General features: G+C 45.9%; 1 protein-coding gene across 2 annotated transcripts in view; it reads left to right on the top strand.

Moving 5' to 3' along the window:
• SAP30BP (SAP30 binding protein) overlaps positions 1–19,723 on the top strand; it is a 574,361-nt gene that overhangs the window by 57,551 nt on the left and 497,087 nt on the right. The gene's annotated exons all lie outside the window — the stretch shown is intronic.

The following is a 19,723-nucleotide window of genomic DNA, read 5'->3' as shown; positions in this document are numbered from 1 at the left end:
AGAAGACATGCTAATAAGAAAACTGGTTCAAAATGTATCATAGCGACAGACCATGATTAGACATTGCATCACAGGAAAACAAGCATTTCATGGTCTGTGTTTAGACCATTTACAGTAGATTGCAGATAACTGATGTGACTGGATTCCGTTTGTGGAAGTTTCAACAAGAGATCCCCACCAAGCTTACCCTTTTTTGCCTGCATGAGTCCTATGAATCTTAAATCTGCTTTATCAGCCAATTGGTGCTCAAGTTGCCAGTACATTGCAAGGGGTAATCTAGGGTCAGTTTTGTTGAGACTTGCCAGATGTTCCCTTATTCGCACCCGTAGTTCCCTGATGGTGCTGCCTATTTATAGTTTCCCACAAACTCAAATAAGGGCGTAGACCACAAACTTGGTTTTGCAGTTTGTGAAGTTAATTTTAACGAGTGTTCCTGTGTCATCAATACATTCTTGACAGTTCTTGTAAGCAAACCTGCAGGTATTGCGCTTACCACATTTATGAAAACCCACGGGTGGTTGCAGCCGGGTAGTTACATATTGTGGTTGGTTGACATTTGGATTGAAAAAGGATGGACTTAGTTTGTTCTTTAGGGTGTTGGCTCTGGTAAAGATAAACTTAGGCTTGTCAGATAAGTATGGGAGAAGGTCTGTGTCCAAGTGTAGGAGATGCCAGTGCTTGGAAACTAGTTTGAAAAGGGTGGGAGAGTCCTTTGAGAACTGGGTGATGATGGCTACAACGTTGTCCTTTTTAGGGCTTTTGGCTCGAGGTTCGAGCAAGTCTATTGCTGAGTCTGCAGGTATTTGCCAGCAGCTTTCTTAATGGTCTTGGGGAGATGACCCCTTTGCCTAAAACGTTATCGGTGTCATGCATGCATTTGCAAAGTCAGTGTTTTTGCTACAGTTTCTTCTTGTCCTGTAAAACTCTCCCCCCGGTATGTTATTGATTGTGGCTTGCTGGTAGCAACTCTTGGCATGTAAGACGGAGTTCATTTCTGTGGATTTTCTAAATGTTTTTGTTTCCAGTTTGACATTTGCAATGAAAATATCAAGATCCAGAAAAGTAATTTTGGTACTGCTTGAATGTCCAGTTAGAGTAATACCAACAGTGTTGTCATTGGTGAATGTCACAAAATTATCAAACAAGGTTTGAGATCCCTGCCAAATAATCAAAACATCATCAATGTAACATTTCCAGGAGATTAGTTTGCCTACATGGTTTGAATTGTTAAGTATGTGTCTCCTCGTAATGTGCCATGAAGAGATTTGCCAAGGAGGGTGCAAATCTGGCCCTCATGGCAACCCCTTCAGTTTAGCAAGTACCATGAAAGATGCAAGTATTATTGGTCAGAGCAAATCTTAAAGAACACTTGAGCATTTCAATATGATTGTAGTATGAGGCACATGAGTTCCGGAAAGTGCACTCGACTGCCTTGATAATATTCGTGGTCAATGTTGGTGTACAGGCCCGTGACGTCAAGAGTCGCTAGAAGATAATCAGGTTGCCATTAAATGCTTTTAAGATGTTGGAGCCCCTAGGTGCGATCCCTCAGGTATCTGTTCATTTTCATTACAAATGGTTTGAGGAGTGTGTCAAGGTACTGCGAGATTACTTCAGTGGGCCAACCCAGGCTGCTCATTATGGGCCTGACTTCAGGAAGTGTGTCAAAATGTTTATTAATTTTTGGTTAAATACAGGGTGGGCATGGTCGGTTCTTTGAGAGTTTTTTTCCTCATTCGTTAGATATCCTAGAGAAAACCGTTCTTGAATTAGAACATGTAGGTGTTGTATGATTTTTCTGGTAGGGTTGCTGTTAAGTTGCTGTTAACAGCCCGGAGTGGCTTGATGATTAGTTCCCATCGTGATATAATCATGGGTGTTGAGGATAACAATGTTTCCTCCTGATCGGCTTCTTTGATGGTAATGGTGGTATCATTTGCTAAATTATCTAAAGCTTTGAATTCACGAGGATCTACATTGGTTTTGGTTTTTCTCTTCTTGAGATATTGTGGTTTGTCCAAAAGGGTATGTATGTCTTTGATTAGAGCTGGATAGAAAGTATCTATAACATTTTCTGTTCCCAGATGTGGGGTGAACTTGGACCTGGTTTTCAGTTCAACCATTTCCAAGTGTCTAGTCTTAACGCCAATTTCCCTGCATAGAACCACCTGTTCACAACATAGCAACAGTCCATGTGTCTACCAGGTGTTTTTTGTTTTTTTGGGGCAAATGAAATGCCTTCTTCACTATTTTAAAGACATCTATGTCATAGACAGTTTTCCTAACATTTGATTGCTATTTCATTTGTTCACGCTTTATTTTTCTTTCATGTGTGCCTTCCGTAAACTCTGACCTAAATTCCTGTACTGTGGTATGTCACAATCATTCTATTAATATATTTTATATGGGGTGACCTTTATCTTTGTGTTTGTATTATTTGAATTTTGTTTGGTTTCACACTACCTATGCTCAATTTTGACTCTTAATTGTACCAACTGCCACTGTGTCAATTTGCCAAAACATTTTCTTTTATTCAAATCTATCCTTTGTCAACTGTGAATGTTTTTGTATGACCACATATATGTAGTATACAGCCTTGAGGACAGCCCATGCGGTCGAAAACACATGTCAGCTGTTCACCTAACGATTAAACCTTCTCATGCTAAAAAACAGAACTGTATCTGTGATTATAATTTGACTTGCAATAGAGAAAATCTTTGGCTTGTACAATCTAAAGCCTGAGGCAGTGCGCGTTTCATCCTACATCCAAAACCAATGCAATACTTTTGTAACTGATCTGACAGGCCGTTTCTTTCTAACAATCTCTTATAACCAATTTTTAGCTGGAGAATTTGGTGCACCAGTAGTTTTTTGGGCAAACCCCTGGCCGCCTTATCCCTATGTGGAAATGTTTATTTGAAGGGCATGATGCCAATCCCATTTTATAATGATAATTTATGGCTACGTTATTGACATTTTAAGGGAATTCTCAGTACACTACTTTTAATTTGTGTGCTGGGATGGATCTGCATTTAAATGTTGATTCATGTATGTTGTGGTTGTATATGTACAAATCCTTAGCTGGATATATGTATAATAATTTTTTTTTTTTTTTTTAAATGTAAAAAAAAATCTTCCTATTCTGAAAACGTAACATCTCTTCTCACCTTCTCCAGTGGGGAAGGAGTGCAAAAAGATAAAGTAAGATGCAAGAGGAAGGCACCAACCAGGATGAGACCGCCCCACCACAAATATGGGCTGAAATTGTATGTTACATTGTTGTTAAATAGACGTGTTAAATAGAATCCAATTTACAATTTCTTTTCATATTTGAACATATATTCTCTAAACTCGACACAATTTTAGTTGAAATGGACAACGGAATTATGTTGTTTGGCATTTATATAGCGCTTTATAGATCATTGGTATGACCTCAAAGCGCTGGTAGGTTGAACACCCTTGGGAACCGTAGTTCTGGTCAGTGGAGAGAGATGGTGTCGTAGGGTGCATCAGATATGTTTGCAGCTGGTGTCATTGCCGGATGGTAGCTGCGTCCTAGCGTTTAGGTGTGGTGCTGGAGATGTCAGTTGGATGTGTGCTGTCCGGTGGGTAGATATCCAGACTGGGCTCTGACTGCGTTAGGCCTGAAGGACGCGTATGTGCATCCATGCCGGAATGTTGTCAGCTAGCTGCGTTTTATTAGGGTAATGAGATGTTGAGGTCCTATTTGTATGTGGACAGCTAGGCCGAAGGGGTATAGCTGTGTTCTAGTTGAGTGATGGTGTATAGTAGAGTGTATAGTAGAGAGTAAGAGTAGTGATGTGGTGGTTATCTTTAGAGCGCCCGAGACCAGGCACGTGAACAGGATGGTGGGAATATAGCGACAGACTGACATTGGAGTCAGGGGCGATGCGGGTATATTTAGGGGGGATATATATATATATATATATATATATATATATATATATCATTTCTGATGCTTGTGTAATCTGCTTAGATCACATGCTATGCATAGGCCGACATCTAGTGGAAGCTGCGGAGTATTACAGTTGTTGTTTTTGAAATTCAAAAAGAGATGTCGATCTGGCGTGCCAGTAATACTATCCCTAGTGTGATGTCCGCTGTACCATGATCCCTCATGTGCCGCGGTCCCTCGGATTGTTTTTTCCACCATTGTCAGCGGTCGCATATAAGCATACGAGTGCATTGTCGGCTTATGCAATTGAATTATAAAAAGTTTAATATTAGTTTATCTTTCTGTCCTTTTGTCGCGTCAAGGCATGGCGTTGATAAGACTTCAAGAAAGGACAGAACTGACCGTCGAAACATCCAGCCTCGGAAAGCCCACCGGGCCTAGGCCTTACAGTTGGGAGAGTGGGGGGTGGTCATAACAACATGTATTGTCCCACCCCTTCCCTGTCGCACCCGGCTGCCTACCCCCAATATGGAACGTACGCCATTTAAATTCTGCCCGTCCTGCAATAAAAAAATACACGTGGGTCGACAAGCACAAGGTGTGTAACCTTTGCTTGAATCGGGACCACAACGAGGCTCATTGTCGGGCCTGTAACTGCTTCGACCCAAGACCCTCAAGGATAGAAGGACCAAACATTGGGCCCATCATGCCATGCAGGCCGAGGCCACAATGGACGTCGAAGGAGCATCCAGCGGCGGCAGCAACGCTGTCCTCTCGGACGGCGAGGGTGACTGGGAACCTCCGTGTTCCCCCCCAGTGCTAGCCCCCGACCCTAGCAGACAGGCCGACGGTCCTGTTGGGGGATGACGCCCAGCGGCAAAAGCACCACACTCCCCCACACCAAACACATATCCCGCAGCGATGTGATTATCACACGCTGAGAGCCGACGTCTAAGGGCAAATCTTCGGATTCACAGTCCTCTGGGCCCCCCCGAGCGGCTGCCTCATGACAAGCCCACAAAGACAAAAGACGTCGGACATAAAACTCCCTCTACCGGCCTTGCGACGTCGAAAGACGACGCGCCAGCCGTTCCTATAGTCGAAACTCGACCCACACACAGGGAAAAGCCAAGGGAGTCGATATTGTCCCGTCCTGTGGAAAAACATGTCTGCAAGGCCCCTACTACAGTCTCTAGCTCTAAAAGGTCAGCTTCTAAGAGCTCAGATCATAGGGCTAAACATACATGTAAGGATTCATCTCATAGAGATGGGAACATAGACAGGATAAAAGGGACAAGCCTAGGGAAGAGTCCCCCACACCCCTGCCAAAGCTACCCCAAGGGAACCTGAGAGTATTCCTACTCACGACATCCCACATCAGCCCGATCCTACTATAGAGGAGGAAGAGGTAGAGGAGTTCTACAGTAGCCTACCTACCCACTCTACGCCTGCCTCTATGGGGATTATTCCCAGTTCAGCAACCTGGTCTACCCAGGATATAGAAAGGGTTATGGGGCGTATGTACTTCATCAAAATAATTTCCGAAAAACATCCCCAGGTTCTGGAAAGCCTAATAAACACGCCTCCCACTACCCAGGCGTCAAGCTCTAAGGCTACACCTGTGGCCTCTCAGTCCAGTTTGAGTACACACCAGTCAGGAAAGAGATCTCAACCCCCCCTGGCCCCCCCACCTCCAATTGGAACTGGATGAAGAACCAGTCCACAAGGTACCATGCATCTCCACTGGCCTTTTCGACCTCGACCTAGACGTAGGAGCTGATGAGTACCTAGACGAAGATACCTATTATGATTAAGACGTTGGGGTTAACAAAGTCAGTGAAGGACACCGAGTCAGTAGTCTTTTCCATGGACTCTCCAGTCCTGCAAGACCCTCCCTTACCCGATTCCCCAGTGGACAGCCAGCCCTTGTTTAACGACATACTTCTCAGGGCTGCTGAACATTTTGGTATTGAGACTCAGGAAGTCCAGCAAGATGAGGATTTTGCAGAAAACCTCTTTGGGGGGGGGGACAAAAAAGCTGCCAACTCGGTTTTTTTCCCTTACTCAAGTGGGTACAAAGGATTTAACCTTCTCTAGTAATGCCTAATCAAACTAGGGCGGTGAACCCTAGAATCGGCTTTTCCGCCCAGCACCTTCAGACCCTTTTGTATATAAGGGGGCAACTTAAACCAGACTCTTTTGTGGTTTCCACTACCTGGAAAAGAGCGGGTACCCCTTTAGCCTCCTCCGAAGCTCTTCCGGACAAGGAGAGTAAAAAACGATATACAATGGTGAGAAAAATAGCATCTTCGGCGGCTTACCATGCACAAATTGCTAATAACTCCACCTTGCTAGCAAGCTATGACTGTACTAAGCGGGATGAAGCTATGGCCTTTGCAGAATCTGCACCGGAACCACTCAAATCTAAGCTCTCCCTTGTGGCTGCTGAAGATAGAGCAATGGCAAGTGTTTTACTCAAAAACTATTTCGACGCAGCAGATAACGCTGGACGCGTTCTTGTTGAGGCCACCATCCTGAAACGACATGCCTGGCTTAGGCAGGCTGGATTCAAATTTAGAAACACAGGCTACCCTGCTCAACATGCTTGTTGAGCCTGATGTTTCGTTTGGAAAGGCAGTTGAGGATGCGCTGAAGTCCGCCAAGGACGAATATGAAACACTCCAATCCCTTGGCCAACTAACCAACAGACAAACTAACCAAAGAGGAGGCAATCATTTTTGGTGTTTTCGTGGACAAAATACACCGAGGCACAGGCTATAGTCAAAGCCAGGGTTCCTCATATAACTGCCAACAAGCTTCCCAGGATTATCCCAAAGGCCAGCGCAGAGGTCGCGGAAAAGGTAGAAGTTTCTCCACCAGAAGTGGAGGAACATCCTCCAAGCAAGACGCTCCGTTACTATTCCCCTCCTATGCCTCCCCAGTCGGGGGACGAAGTTCTCACTTCACCCACGCACGGGAGGGGATAACATCAGACAAGTGGGTGTTATCTACGCTAGTGGGAGGTTACTGCATAGAACTCCAGGGAATCCCATTAAACCTCCCCCCGCAACAGAAAAGACCGTCAAGAGGGGAACAACTTCTCTTGGTGGAGGAAGTCGAAGCTCTGCTCCTCAAGGACGCCATCAAAATCGTGCCATACAACCAGGTAAACAAGGCTATTTATTCAACATACTTCCTTGTTAAAAAGAAAGATCTAACCATGCGCCCGGTATTAGACCTGCACCTTGCGAACAATTTTGTCAAGCCTCAAAAATTCTGCATGACAACGCTACAAGAAGTAATCCCTCTGCTAAAACGGGGGGATTACATGGCAACATTGGACATGAAAGATGCTTATTTTCATATTTCAATGTTCCCAGCGCACAGAAGATTCTTGCGATTCAAAGTAGCAGACCAGCACTACCAGTTCTAAGTGCTGCCCTTTGGGATAGCTTCAGCTCCAAGGGTATTCACTAAGGTACTGGCGGCGCACCTTTGCAGGGAAGCAATACCAGTGTACCCCTACCTGGACGACTGGCTGATCACGGGAGATTCCTACCATCTTTACAAAATAAACACGCAATGAACCATAGAACTTCTTTTCCAATCGGGCTTCTCAATAAACGTAAAAAAGTCAAGTCTGGTACCAAACACATCAAAACAGTTCCTAGAAGCTGTGTTCGATACGACGACAGGCTTGGCCTTCCCATCCATGGAAAGATTACAAAACTTACTTCGGCAAATACCCTAGTATCAAGCCGGTCTCCGGATAAGCGTTCGCAAAGCTATGCGTCTGCTAGGCATGATGGCATCGTGCATTTACCTGGTCTCCAATGCGCGCCTGTGACCAATGCAGGAATGGTTGACAAAACAATGGTCTCGGCCAAGTGGTCACTGGGACGATTTAGTGGTTGTTTTGCCTACACTGGTTCAAAACCTACGCTTGTGGTCAAGTGAAAATCTGCTCAAGGGGAAACCCTTCCATGAACCGGAAGCGCTAGCGGTCGTCGCAACAGACGCGTCACTTTCCGGGTGGGGGGCCCACTAACTTCACCACACAGTACATGGCCTGTGGTCACAAGTTACTGCACAGAATTGCATCAACCTACTAGAGTTATTGGCGATCTTCAAAGCACTGCAAGCTTTCGAGACCCACCTAACAAACCAGTCGGTACAAGTCCTGACAGACAGCACCACCGCAATGTTCTATGTCAACAAAAAGGAAGGTACACGCTCTCCAAATCTGTCCAAACTAGCTCAGAGAATATGGAGGTGGGCACTCAAACAAGGGATGTCCCTGTCCTCTCAACATGTTCCAAGAGTACTCAACACTCTAGCGGACTCTCTCAGCAGAGAACCTCTGCCAGAAGAACACGAGTGGCAGCTAGCTCTCTAGACTTGTTTGCGACAAAAGAAAACAAGCAATGCCCAGACTTTGCGTCCATGTTCCCCCAACCACTCTAAGGGGAACACCCTATGGATAAGCTGGTCAGGGAAATTCGCTTGCCCACCGCACCCCGAGACTCCATTAATCGGCAGAATAGTGAACAAGTTACACAGTTATCAGATGACACCCACCCTAGTTGCTCCTCTGTGGGTGAGGCAACCGGGGTATCCACATCTGCACAAGCTGGCGATGTGCGATCCCATCAAGCTCCCGTACCAGGTAAACCTGTTGACTCAACACGGGGGCACAACGATTCACCCACAACCTCACTCTTTGAACTTGGCAGCATGGCTCCTGAAGTCATAGAGTTCGGACACCTCAATCTTCCACAGCGGTGTATGGATATCCTAAAGGAAGCACAGAAACCAAAAACAGACACTGCATACCCTCAAGTGGAAGAGATTTGTCATTTGTTGGCAATCTAAACAGATCAACCCAATAGTGTACTCTATCACACATTCTGACATGCTCCACTGTTGGATTCAGGGTTGGTCTTTACTTCTTTAATTGTCTACCTAGCAGCTTTATCTGCCTGCACCACCTCTCAAGGTAAAGTTTCATGGTGGAAAGTGCCAGTCATTAAAGCATTCATGGAGGGAGGGAAAAGACTACACTCTCCAATCTCTAATCCTCCGCCAGGCTGGGATCTCCATGTAGTGCTAGCAAAACTCATGGGCCCTCCCTTCAAGCCTTTGCATAAAGCTACTTTTAAACGTATTACCTATAAAACTGCCTTCTTAGTGGCTATTACTTCCATAATATGAGTCCACAAACTCCAAGCCTTTAGTGCAGGACCCTTTCTTTATCATCCATAAAGACAAATTAGTTTTACAGACTCGCCCTAGGTTCTCCCCTAAATTCATTTCCAAGTTCCACATAAACCAATCGGTCGAGTTTCCGGCCTTCTTTCAGAAGCCAACTAGCTCAGACGAGGTCAAACTCCAAACACTAGATGTGAGGAGGGCGGTTCTCTACTATGTAGATAAAACCCAACCGCTTAGGAAGACTAATCAACTGTTTGTCTCCATGGCTACAGGCAGACAAGGAGAGCGCGTTTCCAAGAGAGCCATCTCCAAATGGATAGTCAAATGTATACAATTATGCTATTCATTATCAAACAAGAGGCTGCCTTCTACACCAAGAGCCCACTCCACACGGGGCACTGGGGCTACTTTAGCTTTTATTGCAAACGTCCCCTTGGACAGAATTTGCAAAGCAGCTACATGGAGCTCAGTTCACACCTTCACTCAGCACTACTGAATTGATACACATTCTAAGACAGATACACAGGTGTGACAAGCGGTTCTTAAACCTCTATTTGTCTCTACTACTCACAACCCACCACCTTCTCATAACACTGTTGGCTAATTTATGCATAGCATGTGATCTAAGCAGATTACACAAGCATCAGAAGGAATACATTACTCACCGTAATCGTATTTCTGGTGCTTGCATCTGCTTAGATTTACATGCACCCACCTTTCCTCCCCTGAGAGAAGGTGCATAGATGTTATATGTGCTTCTACATATATCTGCTTAGATACAACTGTACTCATATAACACTCATGTTACCCCATGTCAGAAGAAAAATAATCGGACCTCTACATGTCAGGGATCATGGGTACAGCAGACGTCACACTAGGGATATTACTGGCACGCCCTGTCGACGTTCCTTTTTGAATTTCGAAAACAACAACTGTAATGCTCCGCAGCTTCCACTACATATCGCCCTATGCATAGCATGTGAATCTAAGCAGATGCAAGCACCAGAAATACGATTACGGTGAGTAATGTATTCCATATAGGGGATACCGATATATAGCATCATCATGGGGAATAGGGGGACAGGGAGCACAGTGGTACAGATACATAGCAACAGCATGGGAAACAGGAGGATAGGGTGCACAATGGTACAGTGATGCGTGTGGGGTGAATTCCATTGAATTCCGCTCATTCCATTCTGCCCACTCCCATCTATTCCTTCTACTTCGTTTATTCTATCTATTCCATCCATTTGATCAATATCCTCTATTCCATCCACTCTACCATTCAATCTATTTCATCCATTCTTCAGTTCCCTCTACTCCATTCATCAATTTCATTCACTCTATCCGTTTCATCTATTCCATCCACGTTATTCAATCCATCTATTCCATCAACACTATCCATTCCATCCACTCCTTATAATTCCTTCCATTCCATCTATCTATTCCATCCATCATATTAATTCATCCATTCTGTTGATTCATCTATTCTGTCCAATTCGTCCATTCTATTCAATCATTCATTATGTCCAATTCATCTACTCCATTTATTCCAGTTCGTTTATTCAATCTATTCCATCTGTTCTGTCCACTCGTCCCACTCCATCTACTCCCCCCCCCCCCCCCCGTTTCCTCCCTTATCCACTCCCTCCCCCCACACACCCGGGTTTCCTCTATTTGTCCACTCCCCCGGGTTTCCTCTATTTGTCCACTCCCCCGGGTTTCCTCTATTTGTCCACTCCCCCCGGTTTCCTCTATTTGTCCACTCCCCCCGGTTTCCTCTATTTGTCCACTCCCCCCGGTTTCCTCTATTTGTCCACTCCCCCCGGTTTCCTCTATTTGTCCACTCCCCCCGGTTTCCTCTATTTGTCCACTCCCCCCGGTTTCCTCTATTTGTCCACTCCCCCCGGGTTTCCTCTATTTGTCCACTCCCCCCGGGTTTCCTCTATTTGTCCACTCCCCCCGGGTTTCCTCTATTTGTCCACTCCCCCCGGGTTTCCTCTATTTGTCCACTCCCCCCGGGTTTCCTCTATTTGTCCACTCCCCCGGTTTCCTCTACTCGTCCACTCCCCCCACTCACCCCGGTTTCCTCTACTCGTCCACTCCCCCCCACTCCCCCCGGTTTCCTCTACTCGTCCACTCCCCCCGGTTTCCTCCACTCATTCCACTCATTCCGTTTCGTCCACTCATTCCACTCATTCCAATCATCCTGTTTCGTCCACTCAGTCCAATCATCCTGTTTCGTCCACTCATTCCACTCATTCCACTCATTCCACTCATTCCACTCATTCCACTCAGTCCACTCAGTCCACTCAGTCCACTCAGTCCACTCAGTCCACTCAGTCCACTCAGTCCACTCAGTCCACTCATTCTGTTTCGTCCACTCATTCCACTCATTCCACTCATTCTGTTTCGTCCACTCATTCCACTCATTCCACTCATTCTGTTTCGTCCACTCATTCCACTCATTCTGTTTCGTCCACTCTATCCGTTCCTTCCATTCCATCCTATCCTCTGGGTATGATCGGAGGTCTTTGAACACCAGGTAGACAGTCTCATTGTGAGTTATGTCATTGGGGGGGTTCCAACATATCTTTAGGTGCTCATTGGTGTTTTGGGAAGAGCCATGTTTTTTGTCATTTGCCGAATGACAAATAGTCATGGGTGTGAGGTGGAAGCGAGTTCCACAGAGTAGGGGCCAGAGCTGAGAAAGAGGATCCTCCCATCCAGTTGGTGGTTGGGATCACTAAAAGGAGGGCGGAGCTTGATCTTGGGGTGCCGGGTGGGAAGTAAAGTTTTAGTTTGTCTTGCAGGTATAGAAGGCCAGTCATGTGCACTGCACGGTGAGTTGCCCTTCGTCCAACTGGGAACTAGTGGAGGTTTCTGAGGGCTGGAGAGGTGTGGTCTCTTGGACCCAGCGCTAGTAGCATTTTGGCAGCAGCGTTTTGTGCAAGGTGGTATGCCGGGACTCCAAGGTAGACAGAGTTGGCATAGTCCAGTCTTGAGATTACAATGGACATGACAGCGGCAAGTCTGTTCGGGAAGGAGAGGTAGGGAAGAATGCGCCTAAAAGAAATTTGAGGTGGTAATGACAAGACTTAGATATGTTGTTGATTTGACGAGAGAGGGTATGGTCCGAGTCCATAGTGCATCCAAGGTTTTTTACTGTGGCAGAGGGGGTGGGTGGTTGGCACATGGATGGGGTCCAAGGTAATGGACTGGGAAGAAGTTTGGTGTTGCCGCACACCATGATTTCGGTTTTAGTGGGGTTTAGGAGGAGGTGGTTTGTAGTCATCCAGCGGTTGATATCAAGGAGGCAGGCCGCGAGGTCAGGCTGAGGGTTGGGGTCTGAGTTGAGGAGTTTCAGGATGATTTTTGTATAATCGGCGTAGTTGTAGCACATGCTATTGTGCGGGCGGATGATTGCAGGGAGAGTGGACATATAGAGGTTGAATAGGATGGCTGATAGACATGCGCCTTGCAGTACTCCGGTATTAACTGGGCGATACACATGCGCCTTGCGGTACTCCGATATTAACTGGGCGAGCGGCCGAGGCAAAAGCGGAGAGGAGGGTTATTTGTTTCCTGTTGTTGAGGAAGGAGGCAATCCATTTGAGAGCGGTTCCACGGATTCCTAGGGAGTAGAGGCGGTCAAGAAGGATTGAGTGGTTAATTGTGTCAACAGCGGCAGAGAGTTCTAGGAGAATTAGTGCAGCGCATACAGCAGCATCAGCGGTGATCTTAAGATCGTCCCAGATTGAGGCCAGAGTGTTTTCAGTTCCATGTCGTGGTCTGAAGCCTGATTGTGCGGGGTCAAGGAGGTTGTTGGATTCGACAATAGCGTTTATATGGAACGGATGGAACGGATGGAACGGATGGAACGGATGGAGCGGTATTTGGGAGTATGCAGTTTTGCAAGGAATCTGGTGTTCGAGTTGGACGGTAATTTTTAAATAAGGAAATGTGAAGAGGAGCGAGACAAAGGTTATGTTACTTCTACCACATTCATATGTACACTGAAGCCCGTCAAAACAACATATCTTTTTGTATTTGCTCTCTATTTCTCATCTATAACATTTCACTTGTCATACATGGATTCATTTTTTTAAAATGTATTTTAGCATTTCATTCGTACAGTACCATTATTTTTCTTTGTTACCACGTCATTTTACCTCTGTGGTGTTCCTTCCTCAATATGCTGTCCCTCCTCTGTTATTACACTGTCATGTGCCTTTCGTACGTCTGATAAATGAATCCAATATTTCAGTCTCTTTACTTTCACGGCTGTGGGTGTGCAATATATCACTTCATAAGGGCCATGAAATCATGGAGCATTGCATCCTCTTACATTACTGTGCACATATACCATCTCTCCAGGCATCAGTTGTGCATTGGGGCTGCGTGCTGCTGCTGTCACTGTCAGTTTCATTTTCCTGTGCAAAGGGTGGAGCTATTTGTTTTGCTATGCTCCTTGCTGCTTTAGTCAACATTCTCAAATATTCCTGAAACTCTTCACCCAATACTGTGGCTGTTCTGTGTGTATCTGATGCTCTTCTCAGGGTGATGTTGGGGAATCCATCTGTCTCCCTTTCACTATTTCATGCGGGGACAAGTGGTGGTCTTTGCTAGGCTATGTTCTTGATTTTAAACAACGCCAATGGCAAGCATTACACCCACTTTTGTTTTTTTAGGGTGTGAGACAATTTTGAGAGTCTCCTTTTAAGAAGGCTGTTTATTTTTTCTACAAATCCGTTTGCTTGCAGGTGATAAATAGAACAGATTTTATGTTTGATGCCCAATAGGTTTGCCACAGTCTTAAACAAGTCATTTGCAAAATGTGTCTCGTTGTCAGAACGTATGACGCCACATATTCCCCATTGGGGAATGCTTCCCTCACTAAGAATTATCCCGCACATTTCTCATCCGGGTGGGCGTATTGTCCTCCCTCCACCCAGCGTGAAAAGGGGCAGACCACCACAAATGGATATCGTGCTCCGTTACACTTTTCTCCCATCTCTGCATAATCAATGTGCAGTTCACGGAATGGTCCAATGGGGCGGGGCAATGTTTCTCTGTGTCATTCCTGAATTGTATGTTGACATGTTCCTGTAACCCTGGTACAAACCAGTTTTCCTGCATCCCTGCTGCCATGTGGTTTTTTTTGCAGTGTGTGTGGGGAAAGTGCAACTGTTGAAGTGCTATTTCTAATGATTCTAGTGGCATTACTACTTTGCCAGTACAGTTTTGGTGCCAGAGAAAGTCCGTGGACGACTGTGTACACCCTCTTTTTGTCCATGGTTAGTTTTTCTTCAAGTGGGGCCCGTTTTTGTAAATGGATTATTTGCGATATTGGCATTTAATTGAACCCCTCCTCTTTTCCCTCTTCCACATTTGCTCTTACTATGAACTCTTTTTCTATGCATTCTAAGTACGCTGCTTCTTTAGCTGCCGCGTTTCCCAAAGAGATGACGTCACTGTTTTTTGTGTGGGCATGGCATTTGACCAAGGCCAGCATTGTCGGGTCTGTCAATGCTTCTATTTGTTCTTTTAAAAGCTCTTCATGTTGTACCGCGGACCCATCTGCCCTTCTGAACCCTCTCCTTCACCACCTTGACAATCCCCTGTGTACTGTTGTAGTCATGTAGGCTGAATCGGTATAGATCGTTACTGCACACCCTTTGCTGTGTGTAAAGCTTCTATTAGTGCCACTAGTTCTGCTGGGTTGCAAAGTGCATGGGTAATCTTTTTTGCACTATCACTTCATACTCTCCATCACCACACCACTGCTGCTCCTACATACTTTTCTCCTCTCTCTGGGTAAATTGATGCTGACCCATCTACAAAATACACTTCCCCTTCTTGTAGGGCATTTTGATTTGCTTTGGGCATGTCGTCCTCTTCCCCTTGGCACGTGACAGTCATGGTTTTGCATAGCCTCTAATGTGCATACCTCTGTGATGAAAGTTGCTGCGTTTACTATTTTACACCGTACTATGTGTATGTTTGAACTGGATAGGATGATCTCATATGCTGTTGTGCTTTGCTTTGTCAGTGTGGACTTTGAAATGGTAAACCATGAGTGCTCAACAAACAGTGTTACTGAACATCCCATTACAATAGTGGCTCTTTTTTGGCGAACGCGGTGGCTGCTAGATCCTGTTTGCACGCAAAGTGTCCTTGCATTACTGCATCAAGTGTTGCGCTGTAGTAAGCTATGGGCTTATGCCCTAGTGACGTTGTCTGTGTTAGTACTGCTGTCATAAGTGTTCCATCACAATGTGAGAACAAGAAAAACCTACGGTCATAATCGGGGGTGGCTAGCACTTGCGCAGATGAAATTAATTTAAGTGTCAAAGGCCGTGCTCATTTCTGGGGTCCATGCAAGTGCAGTGTTTTCTCTGTTCTTTTTTGAGTGCTTGCAGAAAGGCCCTTGTGTATGCTGCGTAATCCAGTATCCATGCGCTGCAATAATTACATATGGCAAGAAATGTCTGCCTTTCTTTCACTGTGTGGGGCTTACTAGCCGCGCGCACTGCAGCTGCTCTGTCTGGTAGTATTCTTTTGCCATCTTTCGATCTCAATTGTCTCAAGTACAGCACTTCTGTTAAGCAGTACTGTAATTTTTGTTTTTCTACCTTGTATCCCTTGTGAGCCAGTAAAGTAAGGAGTATTATTGAGTCGTATCTGCACTCTTTCTCATTTTCTACACAAATTAGTAGATCTACGTACTGAATGATTGTGCTCTTTGTTTCAATGTTCCCAAAATCTTCATGTAGTATCTGTTAAAGATGCTTGGGCTCTCTCAATACCCCTGGGGTCCCCGACAATGTTCATAGCTCTACACTCCCCCCCCCCCCCCCCCTCACCCTCAAGGTAAATGCTGTCAAATATCGTGATTCTGGGTCTAACGGTACTGAGAAAAATGATTTTTTCAAGTCTACCACTGTGAAACATGTTGCTGACTTTGGGATGCTAAACAGAAGGGATGCAGGATTTGGTACAAGTGGAAATTCCTTTTGTATGATGTCATTAAGAGGCCTTAAGTCCTGTATCATCCTCCGAGCCCCGCCATTTGCTTTTTTGATCGGATAAATCCAAGTATTACACAGTGAATGCAATGGCACAATAATCTCTTGGTCTAAGAGGGAATGTATTGTCTCTTTTTATCCCTTCTTCAGCTTCTCTTGACAAAGGATACTGTACTGTTTTACCCGGGGCAATATCGCTCCTGGTTTGAACTTCCTTTTTACTGGGGTAACTTCCTGCAGGAGCCCCACATCATGGGTCCATGTGGTCCACAGTATGGATAGTACCTGTTGTGTTTGTTCGAAAAATGCTGCTGGTGTACTGACAATGGCCATGAGGGGGTTTGCTACTTGTCTGTGTTGAATCATTATTGCGCATGGGATACACATTTCCATTACAATGTCAGTGTTACTGTCGGTGAACAGCTCCTCATCTGATAAGTCACGTAGTGCTATATTGGGCTCTATGCATAGTACTGTCCGACACTCGCACCCATGTGCGTCCAGTCCCACAACTGCTGTTTGTTTTGCAGATACTTGTACTCCATGTAGATCTATGGACATTATCGACCCAGGTGCCACCTCAGTGGCTGCCACGGGGCAAACGCAAATTCTGACATTACTCGCCACTCCTGGTGTGTGTTTTCAGGGACTACTCTTGCCAATACTTGTATCCTGTGTACAAACATGTCTGGGTCTACTGGCACTCCACGAATTGTTAATTCACTGGCTATTGTGTCTATCAGTAACATTGCTCTCATGGCACACATGCCTGGTGTTGAGCATACTTTGCCTCTCTGTAAAATAGATTGAGCTTGCTGAGGAGGTCCCTCCCTAGCAAATTTATTGACGAGCCTTCATAATACAGTAGGGGTGCTCGTACTGTTAACACCCCCCCCCCCCACCACCGTTGCGTCCAAATCATGGAACCTCGACCACTGCCCCAGAGAAGCCCGGCGTTTCTAATTTCTGGTCCAATAGCGGAAACAGGCCTTCTTTAGGCATGATTTTTCCGCTTCCGAGTCAACCATGAAGATGAACTGCTTGTTTCCTATCTCTGCCCCCACCAGTGGTTCCTCATCTGGGCCTAGGGTTGTTGATAGGATTGGACATGCAAGTGCTCTCTGTGGGCTGTCCTATGCTGGATGTCTTGTCGTCTAGTGGTGGTTAAAAACATTATCTCCCACCACGGCTACTCCTCCAAATGGCGCCCGTCCGCCATTTGCCGTGGTGACAAATGGGTTGCTGCATGCGTGTATTATGTTATTCTGTTGTGGTAGTCACTGCTGTGTACCCTGCGGTGGTGCTCTGTGTTCGTGTGCGTACCGGGGTCAATTTGCTCTTCTTGTCTATATCCTCCCATTGGCAGGCCATAGGGGCTACCTGGGTGGGGGTGGCCATATTGCTCTTCATTTTGATAAGGTGCCATGGGATGGGTATGACATTCCCTTGCAAAATGCCCCACCAACCACATGCCCAGCACACTCCTTGTCCTCTTCCTCCTGGGCCCCTGTCCCCCATATCCTCCTCTTTTGTCCTCGGTATCCACCTCATCCTCCTCGTCCAGCTCTTCCTTGGCATTGTGGCCCTCTATACTGTTCCCCGCCAGCCCATTGCTCTTGGCCATTTGCTGCCCAATTTGCTGCCATTCTTGCCTGTGTTGCTATTGGCCCGTCCTCCCCATCTTCGTGCCATTCTGTGGGGATGGCTGCAGCTACTGCTGCAACCTTCACCAATTTTGTTTGTATGAGCTTGGCTTTGTCTGCCAACCTTTTCTGCGCTAGCTCTTTTCCCCTTCATTGAACCTCCTACGGTGGTGCACTATGATGCTCTGTATTTCTGGCCAGCCTTTGGCTTCTATCCCAGCAATTCTATAAATGGCCTTCTGTACTTCCTTTAGGAGGCCTCTCTTGTGAAGTAAAAAAGAGAGGTGGTCCCAAGCCGTACCCGTCTCTGCCCTCCACAAATCCTGCACCCGGAAGAATGTAAGCCGCCGCATCTTTGCCTTCCTCCATGGTGCACTGCATCACTGATTGTAAGTCGGGGGGTGTCTGGGAATGTGCTCCTCAGTGCATCCCACACCTGAGCCTTCAGTGTTAAATGATGCTCCATCATGGCGGTCACGATCCAATGTTACTCCAGGGAACCCTGCTTTCACACACACCCCGTTAGCCTGATCACCTACTGCTGACGCCAACAAACTTTTGACGTCACCAATTGCTAAAGGAACCCCTGCAGTATTTTTCTCGAAGGCGTATATCCATTTGCTTGCCCTCCACTCCCACACCCCAGAAAGCGGAGGCAATGTTTTCAGTAGATTGGCTTTATCCATCTGTGCCCAAGGGATATAATGAAACTTTCCCGCTCCCTTGTGTATCAGTGGCATCTGTAAGTTGCTCTACCCTTTTCCCTTACTCGCCTTTGCTCCCTTCCTCAGTGCTACAGCCATTCTCCCCATTCTGTTCCTCAACTTCCCTGGGAGCCACCTTTCCTCTTCTCCCGGTTTGCTAGGTGCTGACCCTCTGGCTGAGAATGACCTGACAATACTGAAAAATGAGCCTTAGCCTGCAAGGTATTTTCTAAACCATATCCCTGCATGCCTCTAGCTCTCCACTGTTTAAAAAAAGAAAAAAAAGTTTGGGGCATTTTGTCAATTATAGCAGTTGAATGACAAATAGCTGTGCAAATGTAACATCATACAGTGTGGCATGACAGGCCAATAAATCGAAACCATGAAAAAACAGAACAAGGAGAAGATGATCAATATTAAAAGGGCTGGGGAATGAAGAGAGGAAATCCAAAAAAACAACCAATTGTGCTAATGTGTTTTATATATTAATACTGTTTCAATCACTACTGCATCTTATTACAGTTAAGGAATAAACCTCTGACAGGTCGTGGTCTATGCGGCAAGGGGGGGGGGGGGGGGGGAATCTGGAGTCCGATTCATAGCTGACAAACTTTCTATAAGGGCTAGCACAAGACTTGTCGTCGCCCAAGGTGGTTCATGGCGGTTTGTCATCTGAGGGCTAAAGAACCGTGTTAACCAATGCCTTCCATGCTTTGAATAGGAGTCCCACCACCTCTCCATGCACATTTATATCGTGTCAAATTGTGGAACTCTACCCGATTACCACGTCATAGCTATACACCTCTTACCCAATATACAGGCTAACTCCATGGATCTGGTGACATGATTGTTTGTTGGTCCTAGTGTACATTCCCAGTATGCACTCCTGTGGGCTTCATTTGTATCTGGCGATCCCTGCATTTTAACAGGTATGTTTACTCGCTCTCCACTGTTAATCATCCATGCTCTGCACATCCCCAGCCGTACGGTGTACTCCAGCTATGTTTGCTTACATTCTGCACACACTTGTCTACCCTTTGGCATATCCTTCGCAATCACACCCCAACACTCCCTACCATCATGTGTCCCACAACCCTAGGATTTACTTTATGTATTCGTCAACACTCGTTGTCCTCCCTAGTCCCACTGTAATCTTATATCTGCACATCCTCATTTGCTATTTGCACACCCTGAGCCACTGTGATCTGCTCTATGGGGTGA

This window comes from Ambystoma mexicanum, chromosome 3q (genome assembly GCF_040938575.1).
Source record: "Ambystoma mexicanum isolate Mex_15411 chromosome 3q, UKY_AmexF1_1, whole genome shotgun sequence".
NCBI lineage: Eukaryota > Metazoa > Chordata > Amphibia > Caudata > Ambystomatidae > Ambystoma > Ambystoma mexicanum.
The sequence above is the reverse complement of the archived record's forward strand: the minus strand, read 5'-3'. Positions and strand labels throughout refer to the sequence as shown.